The sequence below is a fragment of the Diabrotica virgifera genome, chromosome 3 (genome assembly GCF_917563875.1).
Source record: "Diabrotica virgifera virgifera chromosome 3, PGI_DIABVI_V3a".
In the NCBI taxonomy this organism is placed as follows: domain Eukaryota; kingdom Metazoa; phylum Arthropoda; class Insecta; order Coleoptera; family Chrysomelidae; genus Diabrotica; species Diabrotica virgifera.
Genome location: NC_065445.1, coordinates 203,306,094 through 203,319,886, shown reverse-complemented (window position 1 = coordinate 203,319,886; position 13,793 = coordinate 203,306,094). Strand labels below are relative to the sequence as shown.

Below are 13,793 nucleotides of genomic sequence, written 5' to 3'. Positions count from 1 at the left end.
CCCGCTAGCGCAATTATTTCGATTCGATTTTTTTGCACAAACTTACTCAAAAAGAGGTCCTTATAACATATCCACATGGTGCCGGACGGTGCGGTGGTCGAAAAATGTTTTAAACAATTTTTTTTTAACAAATTCACAAAAATAATTTTTTTATTTCCAAAAATTTTTGTTTAGATAATTTGGGTCATTCTGAGCAAAAAAGGTCTCTTGTCATTTTTCTCTAAAATTGACTGTTGTCGAGTTATACGCGATTAAAAGTTTGAAAAATGCGAAAATGGCCATTTTCAAGGCTTCATAACTCGATCAAAAATGATTATTATGAAATTCAAAAAGTGACAAAATCAAGATTGAAATACCTTCTTCAGCGTCCTGAAGAGATTTTTGTCATTATTTTATTTCAAAGCTGTTATTTTTAGTTATTAACAATTAGCGGTATAGTCCAACTGTATCGTCGCCCCCGTTAGCGGAACTATTTCGATTAGATTTTTTTGCACAAACTTACTCAAAAATAGGTCCTTAACATATCCACAGAGTGCCGGCCGGTGGTCGAAAAATTGATAACCAATTTTTCGGCCAAGGTACCGCCTGGCACCCCGTGGATTTATTATAAGGACCTCTTTTTGAGTAAGTTTGTGCAAAACATCTAATCGAAATAGTTTCGCTAACGGGGGCGTTGATACAGCTGGACTATAGCGCTAATTGTGAATAATTAAAAGGAACAGCTTTGTGATAAAATAATGAAAAAAATCTCTTCAGAACCTTGAAGAAGGGATTTAAAACTTTGATGTGGCCACTTTTTGAATTTCATAGTGATAATTTTTAATCGAGTTATTAAGCCTTAAAAATGGCCAGTTTCGCATTTTTCAAATTTTTAATCGCACATAACTCAACAACAGTCAATTCTAGAGAAAAATGACAACGAGACCTTTTTTGCTCAGAATGACATAAATTATCTAAAAAAAATTGTTGGAAATGAAAAAAATATCTTTGTGTATTTGTTTAAAAAAATTGTTTAAACAATTTTTAGACCACGGCACCGGCGGGCACCCTGTGGATATGTTATAAGGACCTCTTTTTGAGTAAGTTTGTGCAAAAAAAATCTAATCGAAATAGTTCCGCTAACGGCGGTGACGATACAGTTGGACTATAGCGCTAATTGTTAATAACTAAAAGTAACAGCTTTGTAATAAAATAATGCCAAAAATCTCTTCAAGACGTTGAAAAAGATATTTGAATCTTGATTTTGTCATCTTTTGAAATTTCATAATAATAATTTTTCATCGAGTTATGAAGCCTTGAAAATGCCCATTTTCGCATTTTTCAAATTTTTAATCGCGTATAACTCGACAACAGTCAAGTTTAGAGAAAAATGACCAGAGACCTTTTTTACTCACAATGACCCAAATCATCTAAAAAAAAATTGTCGGAAATGAAAAAAATATTTTTGTGAATTTGTTTAAAAAAAATTGTTTAAAACATTTTTCGACCACGACACCGCCCGGCACCCTGTGGATATGTTATAAGGACCTCTTTTTGAGTAAGTTTGTGCAAAAAAATCAAATCGAAATAGTTCCGCTAACGGGGGCGACGATACAGTTGGACTATACCGCTCATTGTTAATAACTAAAAATAACAGCTTTGCAATAAAATAATGACAAAAATCTCTTCAGGGCGCTGAAGAAGGTATTTGAATCTTGATCTTGTCACTTTTTTAATTTCATAATAATAATTTTTAATCGAGTTATGAAGCCTAATGGCCATTTTCGCATTTATCAAATTTTTAATCGCGTATAACTCGACAACAGTCAATTTTAGAGAAAAATGACCAGAGACCTTTTTTACTCACAATGACCCAAGTTATCTAAAAAAAAATTGTCGGAAATGAAAAAATTATTTTTGTGAATTTGTTTAAAAAAAATTGTTTAAAACATTTTTCGACCACGGCACCGCCCGGCACCCTGTGGATATGTTATAAAGACCTCTTTTTGAGTAAGTTTGTGCAAAAAAATCGAATCGAAATAGTTCCGCTAACGGGGGCGACGATACAGTTGGACTATACCGCTAATTGTTAAACACTAAAAATACCAGCTTTGTAATAAAATAGTGACAAAAATCTCTTCAGGACGTTGAAGAAGGTATTTGAATCTTGATTTTGTCACTTTTTGAATTTCATAATAATAATTTTTAATCGAGTTATGAAGCTTTGAAAATGGCAATTTTCGCATTTTTCAAATTTTTAATCGCGTATAACTCGACAACAGTCAATTTTAGAGAAAAAAGACAGGAGACCTTTTTTGCTCAGAATGACCCAAATTATCTAAAAAAAAATTTTGGAAATACAAAAATTATTTTTGTGAATTTGTTTAAAAAATTTTTCGACCACGGCACCGCCTGGCACCCTGTGGATATGTTATAAGGACCTCTTTTTGAATAAGTTTGTGCAAAAAAATCGAATCGGAATAATTGCGCTAGCGGGGGCGACGATACTGCCCGGTCTACAAGGCTCAGTATTATCACCAATTTTATTCAATCTGTACACCTCTGACTACTCTGACTACTAAAGAATTTAAGGGACTGGTTTAGATGCAGTTCTGTAGAACTCTTTAGAGCAGCGGTGAAAGAAAGCAAGAAATATGAAAACGGTATGCAACATCTAAGTACAGTTTGTAGTTCCCTCTTTCCATGGTTCTTAGAGAACGGCCTAAATTTATCAATTAACAAATCAGCAGTATCTGTCTTTACAAGACACAATCTTCCTATAAACCAAGATGTACGACGGTGAATTCATATAAAACTAGCCTTTGATAGAAAAAACAAGTTTTTTGGGAGTAAATCGATTTGTTTCTCAACATAGTCCCCTTTTAGCTCGATACACTTAGTAAGACGATGTTCCAATTTTTTTATCCAATCCGAATAGTACTTTTGCTCGAGCTCTTCAAAATAGGCCGAAGTTTCAGAGAAGACTTCGTCATTTTTTTAGGTTTGGAAACAAAAACAAGTCGCTGGCGGCAAGATCTGGAGAATACGGTGGGTGTTCAACCAATTCATAGCCCAATTTGTGTAATTTTGCCATGGCGACGGCCGATCGGTGAGCCAGTGCCTTGTCTTGGTGAAAGAGCACTTTTTTGCGTTCCAAACCAGGGCGTTTTCGACGCAATTCGGCATCGAATCGATCCAATAATGCTGCGTAGTACTCGCCATTGATTGTTTTTCCTTTTTCCAAGTAGTCGATGTGGCCCTTCGCATCTCAGAAAACAGTCGCCATCACTTTGCCGACCGAATGTGCACTCTTTGCCTTCTTCGGTGGGCCTTCGCCGCGTTTGCGCTACTGTTTTGACTGTTCTTTCGTTTCCGGTGTGTAATAATGCACTCAGGTTTCATCAACGGTGATAAATCGGCGAAAAAAATCCTTTGGGTCACGCCGAATCATCGCCAAAAGCGTCTCCGAAGTGGTCACACGTTTTCGAATTTGGTCCATTCTCATCGCGCGGATAGCTTTTTCATGTCCAAATGATGGTGAATGATGTTGTGTACACGTTCGTGGGAAATGTTCAGGAGCTCTATTAACTCGCGGAGCTTAATTCGACGACCTGTCATAATCATGTCATGGACTTTGTTGATCATTTCCGGCGTGGTGACTTCATTTGGCCTCCCGGGACGCTCATCATCAAAAACACTCGTATGACCACGAACAAATTCAGCTTTCCAAAATTTTACTGTTGCTAACGAAGGTGCAAGCTCACCATACACTTCGTTTAGGTCGGCTTTGATTTGCACATTCGTTTTACCCTTTTTGTGGAGAAACTTAATCACCGAAGGATACTCGATTTTTTTCCATTTCTCAGAAAACACAAAATTTGCTTGCTTTTGACGGCTGTAAAAACCAAACTGATTCTTTTTAAAACTCAAAAATTTTGACAGATGTCATGTCATGAAAGGCAAATGACAAAACCGAAAGCAATTCGGTATCAAGTAGCGCCATCTATCAAAGGCTAGTTTAATATCAATCTATCCTCGTATTACTTAGTGATCAATCTTTTACATTTAAAAATAATGTCAAATATCTAGGCCTCATTCTGGACAAAAAACTAACTTGGAAACAACACATACAATATATGCTGGATAGATGTAGCAAAGGTATTAATTTCCTCAGAATGACAACTAGAGTGTGGTGGGGCTGCGATGTTGAAACATCTTTATTGTTTTATAGAGCTTATATACGATCCATTATAGATTATGGCGCTACTCTCTACGGTTCTGCTTTACAGATACTTTCAGGGGCGGCCCGTCGGGGTAGGCAAGGTAGGCGCTGCCTAACCTCTTCAAATGTACAATATAATAATAAATTATTTATTAATATAAATTACTTATTTCAAAATTGTGATTTATAAATTTTGACACAATGCGTAAGTATCTAAAATAAAAAAGATACTTTTTAATTTCTTTTCAAAGTTGTAATTATTGTACGCTCCTCGTAGTAGTACTACTGACTTCTAAATTATGGCACTACCCTATGGTCAGGAACTTTAAAATCCGCCTAACCTAAAGAACATAAAACTGATGATAACCATAAAACTGATGTAATAATACCCACATACAACGAAAACAACATAATCAGCAACAATATCAGCAGATTGACCAAGATGGCGGGTGAAGCAGTTGACACTTCACCTGCTCCCAATGAAAATGTAAATGATACAGTCCCTGCTCAATTTATTAGACTCACCCCAGAAATATCAGTTTTTTTAATTTGAAACACCTTAAAAGTATGTTCAAAGTCATACAGAACTGGTAAATGGGTTAAATAACAATTGCTTAATAATCGTGCTACATAATTAAGTTAAAAATAGTGAAACTTTTGATTGAATTGTGAAAAATTGACAGATGGCAATAGAATGGGGTAAAAGTGTGCAATGACTTGACTTTTTTCAACTTTGGTTTCTTAGCTAAAGTTAGTGATTGGTGATCAATTTTCGTAACATTTGCGGTGGTGAGTGTTAATATTGCTCTCTTTTAATGTTAGTTTTTTACTTGTTTAATTTATTTGAAGATATTAATAGAAATTTGTTAATTTCTAAAAGATCAATATCTTGATTGGAATTTTTTCATATGTGTGATTGTAAAGATCTTTCTGTTGAGCAAATCTCTTCTGTAACTGCTCTATATTAGACAATATCACATGTCAAAGAGAAATAGCAAAAAATGTGGTGTACCTTAATCATCAGTTAGAAGGTTGAGTCAAAAACCTAAGAGAAACATCCTGTTACATTGATTTGGAGGGGTTGGTATGGCAGAAAGCTTTCAGTCACCTCCAGAGGGCAACGAATTTTAAAGAATTCAGTTGTAAAATACAGAAGAGTCACCCATAGCTATATAAGGAATACATTGGAAGAAGCTGAGGGTTCAGTATCGGAGTCCACTGTACGCCGAAATCTGTACAGTATGGGATTCAAACATCAGAGGCCAGTTAAGGAACTAACTAAACAGTCGACTATCGCCATAAATTCTCAAAAAACGCTTAGTTTTGCCAATTTGCATAAAAACTCTCTAGTCATATAATATTTATGCAAACTAAAACTTTTAAGGTGCTTCAAATTAAAAAAAAACTGATATTTGTAGGGTGAGACTAATAAATTGAGCAGGGACTGTACATGTAAACATTGATCCAAAAAAGTTAAAAGTAAAGTGATGTGCATAAAGTGCAGTGAAATATTCCACCCAGCATGTTTAAAACAAGCTAGTGAACTAAAAAAAACAGACTGTAAACATGAACCATCTCAACAAGTTGCTGAGATTGACATAAATGAAGACTCCTACCTTAGAGAAGAAATCAAACTCTTGAAACAAATAATAACAGGCAAAGACACTATAATATCCGATAAATGCCAGGTAATCCTTTTACTCAACGAGAAAATAACCTCATTAGAAAATAAAATTTCATCATTTAATAAAAATCTACCAAGACCATATCAAAATAGCAACCAACCAAAAAACTTGCTTCCAATAAATAAGGTAAGTGATACAAAAACCTTATCTGTAACAAAAAACCAAATCAACAAAAATAAACATCAAGGCAATTTGTCATCACCAACACATATGGGAACTCCTAATTTACAGGGTGATCCAATAATAAAGGTTAACCAGGTAGCAGCTGAAATCATGAGAGTACAAAGTGAACAAAAATTAAATGAAGTAATCAACTTAACCAATGACAATCTGGCAGGAATGAAACCTTCAACATCAAAAATAAATGAAGCTAATCATCACCCGTCGGAAGCAGAAGGTTTTACCTTAGTAAAAAGGAAAACTAGGAAAACCCGTAACCATAATATAGGCAGTGGAGATGGGGATAAAAATTTCCAGGGTATAGATAAAACTGAGAAGAAAATCTGGCTTTTCTTGTCACGAGTCCCTGATACTGTAACAGAAGACAATATAAAGGCCTATATTACGAAACAATCAGGCGAACAAAATGCTTATGTAAAGAAACTTACAACATACTTTGTCCGATCCAATAACCAAGCCTTCATGATAGGAGTCGATCCCTCTCTACAAGAAAAAATTTACGAAAAAAATTTCTGGCCGAAAAACGTATATTTTAGTCGATTCAACTTCAGGCAAGGTCAACGGTTCCTGGAACATCCTCAACCTCAACCAAGGGGAAACTTTTCAGATCAGTTGAATGGAAATTTCTAGCAACTGATTCCGATATTTTTATACTTTTAACAATATTTTATCAGTCTCGTAATCTTGTTCTCTACTAAATGTTTGTTACCATTAATGTTTTTAATAAGATAATTTTAGCGTAGTATTTTTTAATAACCTACTTATTGTACTATAGGTATACCATGTTTGTGACTTGTCTTATGTCATGTAAATGATACAAAAAGATCAATAAATTTATCTATCTATCTATTTATCTATCTATCTATCTATCATGAAATCTATTTTGAACTGCTAGAGTGATGCCACAGTTATATACACATATGCATCTAAATCAAGAGAAGGGACTGGCTGTGCTTATTTTTTACCCTCAGGAGGTTTCGAATTGAAATACAAACTTCCCAATGAGTTTTCCATTTTCTCTGCGGAATCATTGGCCATACTCGAAGCGTTGAAATATATTAAAAACTCTTATACTAAAAAAACGTTAATTCTTTCAGACTGCCTATCAGTTTTACAGAATGTCAAAAATACTTTTTTGCCCAAAACATTTAGTAATCCTTACATATTTTTAATAAAGCGTATGTTAAAGCATTTAGAAGACTCTGGCTTCAATATAAAATTTATTTTGGTTAAGGCCACAGATTAAACCAACACAGATGCGAAAACCTGGCGATAACTCTGGTACCGAGTTTTGGTAAACTCCTCCCACTTTGAGTTACCAAAAGGGTAGTCGCTTAGTAGCTCGCTTAGTATGTAGGCTTAAGCTTATTGTCAGTTCCTGAATAACCTCGACAGTACATGCGCTTATTGTAGTGTTAAATTGACTTGTTGATTATTGGGAATTTTTTCTATTTATCAAGTGTGTTTAAATAGTTTTGTTATAGTTTTAAAAATGGTTGGATATACGTGTATTTGTGAAGGGTGTTCATCTAAGACGGGTCAAGGAATATCATTTTTTAGATTGCCAAAGGATGAAGTAAGGTATGTAGTGTCATTAATAAATTGATTTACTTTCTAAATACTGATTAAGCGGCAAATTACTTATAACAGCGGTTCTCAATATTTTTGTGTCATGTACTACCAAATACTTTTTATTATTTTTGGTACCACCTAACTGAAATACATATCTAACTAGGTGATCTAATTAACTATAATAGTGGTGCTGATTTTGGCTGTTTTTGCGTTTTGTGTACCACCTCAAAAAATGAAATGTACCACCAGTGGTACATGTACCACAGATTGAGAACCGCTGACTTATATCATATTAATTATATTAATCTCGAAACTTAGATAAAATGGTTACTCAAGCTATGATGTGTGTTAGAAATAGTTCCAATAGTATTTTTTCAAGAAATATTTCGATAAGTGTGAAAAAAATCCTGTCTTGAAAACAGTAAATTTTAGTTACTAGTAAGAATGAATAACGCCCTGTTATTGAAGATAGTTAAAATAATCTTAAAAAATAAAAGAGATATTAACAAGATATTAAATTTTTATTAAAACACATCTTACGTTATAGGAGTGAGCTATGGTTAAAAGCTACTAAAAGACAAGATTTGTTAGAGGAGGATTTAACTAGATACAGAATTTGCGAAAAGCATTTTGAAAATAAATTTTTATGCACATCTTCACGACAAAAACTCTTGTATGACAATGCTTTGCCGTCAATTTTTACCGAATCTAAAGATATCTGCGCGAATACGTCTGAGGAGCCGTCGAAAAAAGTTCAAATATTGTCAGGTAAAAAATTAGGTAAATATCAATAATTTCAATAGTAAAAAGATATGATTTTTCAGATAATACAATAACGCCTGCGGCGGAAAATTTACAGGTAATATCCTCTAAACAAGCTTCTATCAGCCCCAGTAAGGAAAAAGATGGACACATTTCTACAAAAATTACAAAAGATGTTTCCCAGTTATCACCTTCAGTATCATTACAAACACCAGCATCTTTTATGTATAACTTGCCACATGAATATAAACTGAAATGTAAAATTAGGTTTTTAAAAAGAAAACTTTTGAATAGAAAATATGTAAAAAACAAAACGGTACAAAACAAGAGTTAGAGCAGTTTAAAAAATTATGTGACAAATTTCTTATTAAATCATTGGCCGAAATTGTAAAACTCAGGCACTGTTGCAGAAAAAAGTCCCAAAGGCCAGAAGATATTCTCAGGAATACAAACAATTCGCTCTCACATTATACTTTTTCGGACCCAAAACTTATCACTTTTTGAAAAAAAAATCTTTACTTACCAACTAAACATTGTTTATATAATTAAATTTGATTATTTAATTAAATAACCTGGAACTTGAAAATTATTATATTAACAACACTTTATCTGGTTTTGTTCTGGAAGGCCATACCTGGAATTCCCAAATTACTGTTACCAAACGACTGTCACTTTTCTAATACCTAGTTTACTTTCTCTTGTTTTGTTAAGGACAAAACTTTGTTTTGTTTTGTAGCTAGTTTACTTTCTCTTGTTTTGTACCTACCTAGAATTCCCAAATTACCCTATTATATTTATATCGTGTTCACTTCCAAGCAACTTTTTATTATTTTTCAATATACACAGAAATTTAATAAATGACCATTAATGTATACATAAATCTTTAACGATTGTCACTTTTCTAACAGTTAGTTAACTTTCTCTTGTTTTGTTAAGGACATACCTAGAATTCCCAAATTACCTATTGCATTTTTATTTCCTTTTTCGTTTAACACATAAATTTATTAAATGACCAATGTTTTGTTTGTCTTAATTTTTATTGTAAATAAAGTAAATATCACATCAGGTGTAAGTATTATAGACCAAATGAACTATTTTGTAAGTTATCGATTGTATTGGTGCAAACACCGGCACAACAACTGTGCTCCTTAGTTTCAAGGTTACCAATTTTTGTACCGGCATCATAGCATAGCTTTCGCATCTGTGTTGGGTTAATCTGTGGTCAAGGCACATATTGGACTCAAAGATAATGAATATGTAGACTACTTAGCTAAATCCAGTATAACATCAGGCACTTTATTGTCATATTCTTTATGTGTATCAGGTGTTATTACTGTTTTTAAAAGAAACCAACTATCGATATGGAAAGATCAATGGAATCTTTACTGCCCACAAGGTACACCACTTTACAACCAGTGATTCCACAAAGTACCTGGTTTAAGAGTTTTAAAGCTCCACGTAAATATATAACAACTATAAATCGACTACGTCTTGGGCATGCTTGCTATCCAAGTCATTTACCTATATAAAATAAATGTCATTGAGGACGATAATTACAAACATTGCGGAAAACAGGGTGATCTTGATCATATGTTTTTTGAATGTACTAAGTTTCAACAGCATTCAAACTCTCTATAAAAATTTAATTAAACTTGATATGCATGCACTGTTATATATCCAGTCTCTGCTGGCTACAGGCTCACAACAAATACAAACTCCAGAAGTCTGACATGTTGATTTGTTTTATATACCTTTTCATCGAACAAACTATGGTATGCATTCGCCCATTGAGCGAACACTAAAAATTATAAACGAGAATAACTTGGAAATGTTTGGTGTCTCCTTGGCTTGTTTTAAGAATCGGATTAAAAGAGCTTGGCAGGTACTTTTTGTCTATTTGAACTGATTTGTGTAATAGATGTAATATGTTTAATGGATAACTATTAATATTTCGTTTTTGTTTAATATGTAATTAAGATTTATTTTACTCTAGTTTAGTAGATATTACAGAGATTGATTTTATACTGTATGTGTTGTAATGGGGGTAATCCCGTATATAAATAAATAAATATTCAATATCATTATAGATTTCTTGTCAGATACACGCACGGTACTATAAGATTTTGTACGCGGCATGATATTTTTTATTTAAGTTCAGATTTGCATCCTTTTTTATCATAAATGTTATATCACTTTATCAGAGATCCATTATTGTTTTTATTGTATTATTATTGTACAGTGGAACCTCGATAAGTCGGATTAATCGGGACCGCAGCCGATCCGGGTTATCGAAAATCCAGGTTAGCCGTAGAATATAGTAAAAATTAATAAAATACAGTATCCTTAGAGATAAGCTCCATTATAATTGCAAAAACATGAAATACATTATGCACAGTACATGTGAATTACATACAGTTATATACAGTATTGGAAAAACGTCAAACTACTGTCAAAGTGTAAAGACGCATTTCAAAGTTCCTCTCGAAATTTTAAATTTATTAGCAGTTTTTATTAGTTAAATCCGTTAAATTTTCTTTTTTAGTTTCGTTAATTTAGTTATAGTTTAAGTTTTATATAAATATAAGTCAGTTTTAGCGTTCGAAGCGATTAAATCTTGATGAGCGGACACGGTGACAGTGACCCTCCCGATCCCGGAGAGGACGAATTTTACAAGTTTAGAGAAGAACAGAATAATAATATGGAAATAACAGCGGTTTCAGGTATCGATAATATTAATAAAAATGTCAATAGCAGCTCAAACGTAAGTAAAAATCAACTTCATATTTCGTCAAACTCGTCCCAAATAAATACAAATGACATTAGAACTACCTATAAATATTTACAAACTGACACAGGTCCTTTTGAAGTAATAATTGAAAATAAAAGTGATTTACGTCTAAATGCGATTAGGGTTGGTGATATAATACTAAAAAATTGGCCGGAACTGGATAATAAAATAAAAAGAATTGATTTGGCAGGAAAACATCGAGTAAAAGTAGTTTTTGGAGAGTCAAAATGGGCCAATTTTTTAGTAGATCAAAATAAATCAAAAAGGTTTACTGAAAATAAACTTGAGGCTTATGTACCTAAATTTATGATTCATCGTCAGGGTATTTTAAGGGATATTGATAGAGACATTTCAGATGAGGAGTTAAAAAATAAAATTAAAGCCTATGACTACCACTGTAAATTTACAGTAGTAGAAGTCAAAAGATTAAAAAGGAAAATTGTTGAGAATAATACTACGGTATATGTTCCAACTAAAAGTATTATTGTGACTTTTAGGGCACAAAGTTTACCTAAGTATGTAGTTATTAATAAGGTATTAATTCCGGTCGAACTATTTGTACAGAAAGTAATTTTGTGTTTCAATTGCCATCGTTACGGGCACGTGGGTGGACAGTGTCGTGGTAAGTCTAGATGTTTCAAATGTCACGGTGAACATTTATCCTCCAAATGCACGGAAAACCCAAACAATAAATGTCTTCAGTGCAACGGAGATCATTTAACTACAAATTTTCAGCTGTGTCCTGAATATCTGAGGCAAAAAACTATTAAAGATATTATGTCTCAAAAAAATTTAACATACAATGACGCAATTAAATTAATCCCCAATAGAACATATGCAAATGCAACTACTAGTGAAAATAAAACATTAAATCCTCAATTTCCCATAGAATTAGCGTCTCAAAAAGCTTTTCCACTCCTTCCAAGTCAAGCTGCTCTTCCATATTCTTCAGGTTTTTCGCAGTCTAGCCCCAGAGATTCCCATAAATACACTATCTATAGAAATCCAACGAAAAGGGCCAGACCTCAAACACCTGATCCTTGTATTAATGAAGCAATCAAAATAACTAAACCAATTGAAATCGCTAGGTTACAAGGGGGTATTTTGAGTCAAGAATCTTACCGAGAGAATATTATTAAAACGAATGAAATGTCAGAAACAGAAACGATAACATTAGTATTTGAATTAGTTATGGATATATTAAAGTCTTTAAATAGGGATAATATTTTAAATGTTCAACAGTTTGAAGTGGTTAATATTGTTAAGGACAGACTCAATAAACAGGGATTAAGCTCGCAGACATGAACAAAACCTTTTCTATTACACAATGGAACTGCCGATCGGCAGTTTCAAATAAATGTAATTTGGAGTATTTACTTCATGAATATAAAATCAATATAGGTCTTCTTTCGGAGACTTGGTTTAAACCAAATATTTATTATAATTTCGTAGGTTATAATTGTTCACGTTTAGATAGAGAAGATGGAAAAGCTGGTGTAGCAATTTTAATTAAGGATGAAATTAGTTTTTCTGAGATAGATTTACCTCAAATGGAAAAGATTATGGCTAGGTGTGTGTGTGTTCGGATTGGTCAATTTAAGGAAGTTTATCTTGTTTCAGTTTACATAAAACCTTTGAGTAGCGTTACACTGACACAATTTCTTAATTTTTTTAATAGCATACCAAAACCATGTATAATTGGTGGGGATTTTAATTCGCATCATTCAGCTTTTGGATCAGATCTAGAAGATTTTGAAGGAAGAAACCTGTTAGAAGCAATAAACTCATTAAATCTAGTATTTTTAAATACAGGGGAACCAACCCTTGTTACTAGACCAGGCCAAAGAAAAAGTGCTATTGATATTACTATATGCTCTCAAAATATCAGTCAATTATTCCAGTGGGAGGTACTTCAAGATCCCCATGGCTCTAACCATTTGCCAATACTCATGAAATGTCAACTTAGAGGAACGCCACCACCAACAAAAAGTCATAAAATATGGAAAATTAACAAGGCAGACTGGAGAAAATTTAGCACTTTGTTATATGAAAAATCATTGAATGTTATTGACGATAGTTATGACAAATTATTAGAAGATATGAACGAAGCAGCTACCGTAGCTATACCAAAAAAGAGTACAAATAAACGAAATACTTGGGGAAAATGCAAACCATGGTGGAATAATGACTGCCAAGATGCAGTAACGAAACGCAAGCAGTTATTTAGTAAATATAAAGAGAATCCAAATTTGGATAATCTTAATAAGTATCAAAATCAAGATGCGATCGTTAAAAGAATTACAAATGAAGCAAAAAGAGCTAGTTGGAAATCGTATTGTGAAAGTTTGAACAAAAATACTCCAATGAAAGATGTTTGGGCTAAATTAAACAGATTCAAAAACAGGAAACAAGCAAATAGACATCAAATAGAGTGGGGAGACTGGACAGAATATTTTCATAGTAAAATCTGTCCGAATTGGGTTAACGAAAAACCAAGAGAGTTCAAAAATAATTATACAAATGATCACATGCTAAATAAACCTTTCACAATGAACGAATTACAACAAGCTTGTAAGAAAAGAAATAATACGTCTCCCGGAATAGA

At 33.2% G+C, this 13,793-nt stretch overlaps 1 protein-coding gene across 1 annotated transcript in view; it reads right to left on the bottom strand.

Moving 5' to 3' along the window:
• Window positions 1–13,793, bottom strand: part of LOC126882317 (serine/threonine-protein kinase RIO3-like) — a 36,905-nt gene that overhangs the window by 19,631 nt on the left and 3,481 nt on the right. The gene's annotated exons all lie outside the window — the stretch shown is intronic.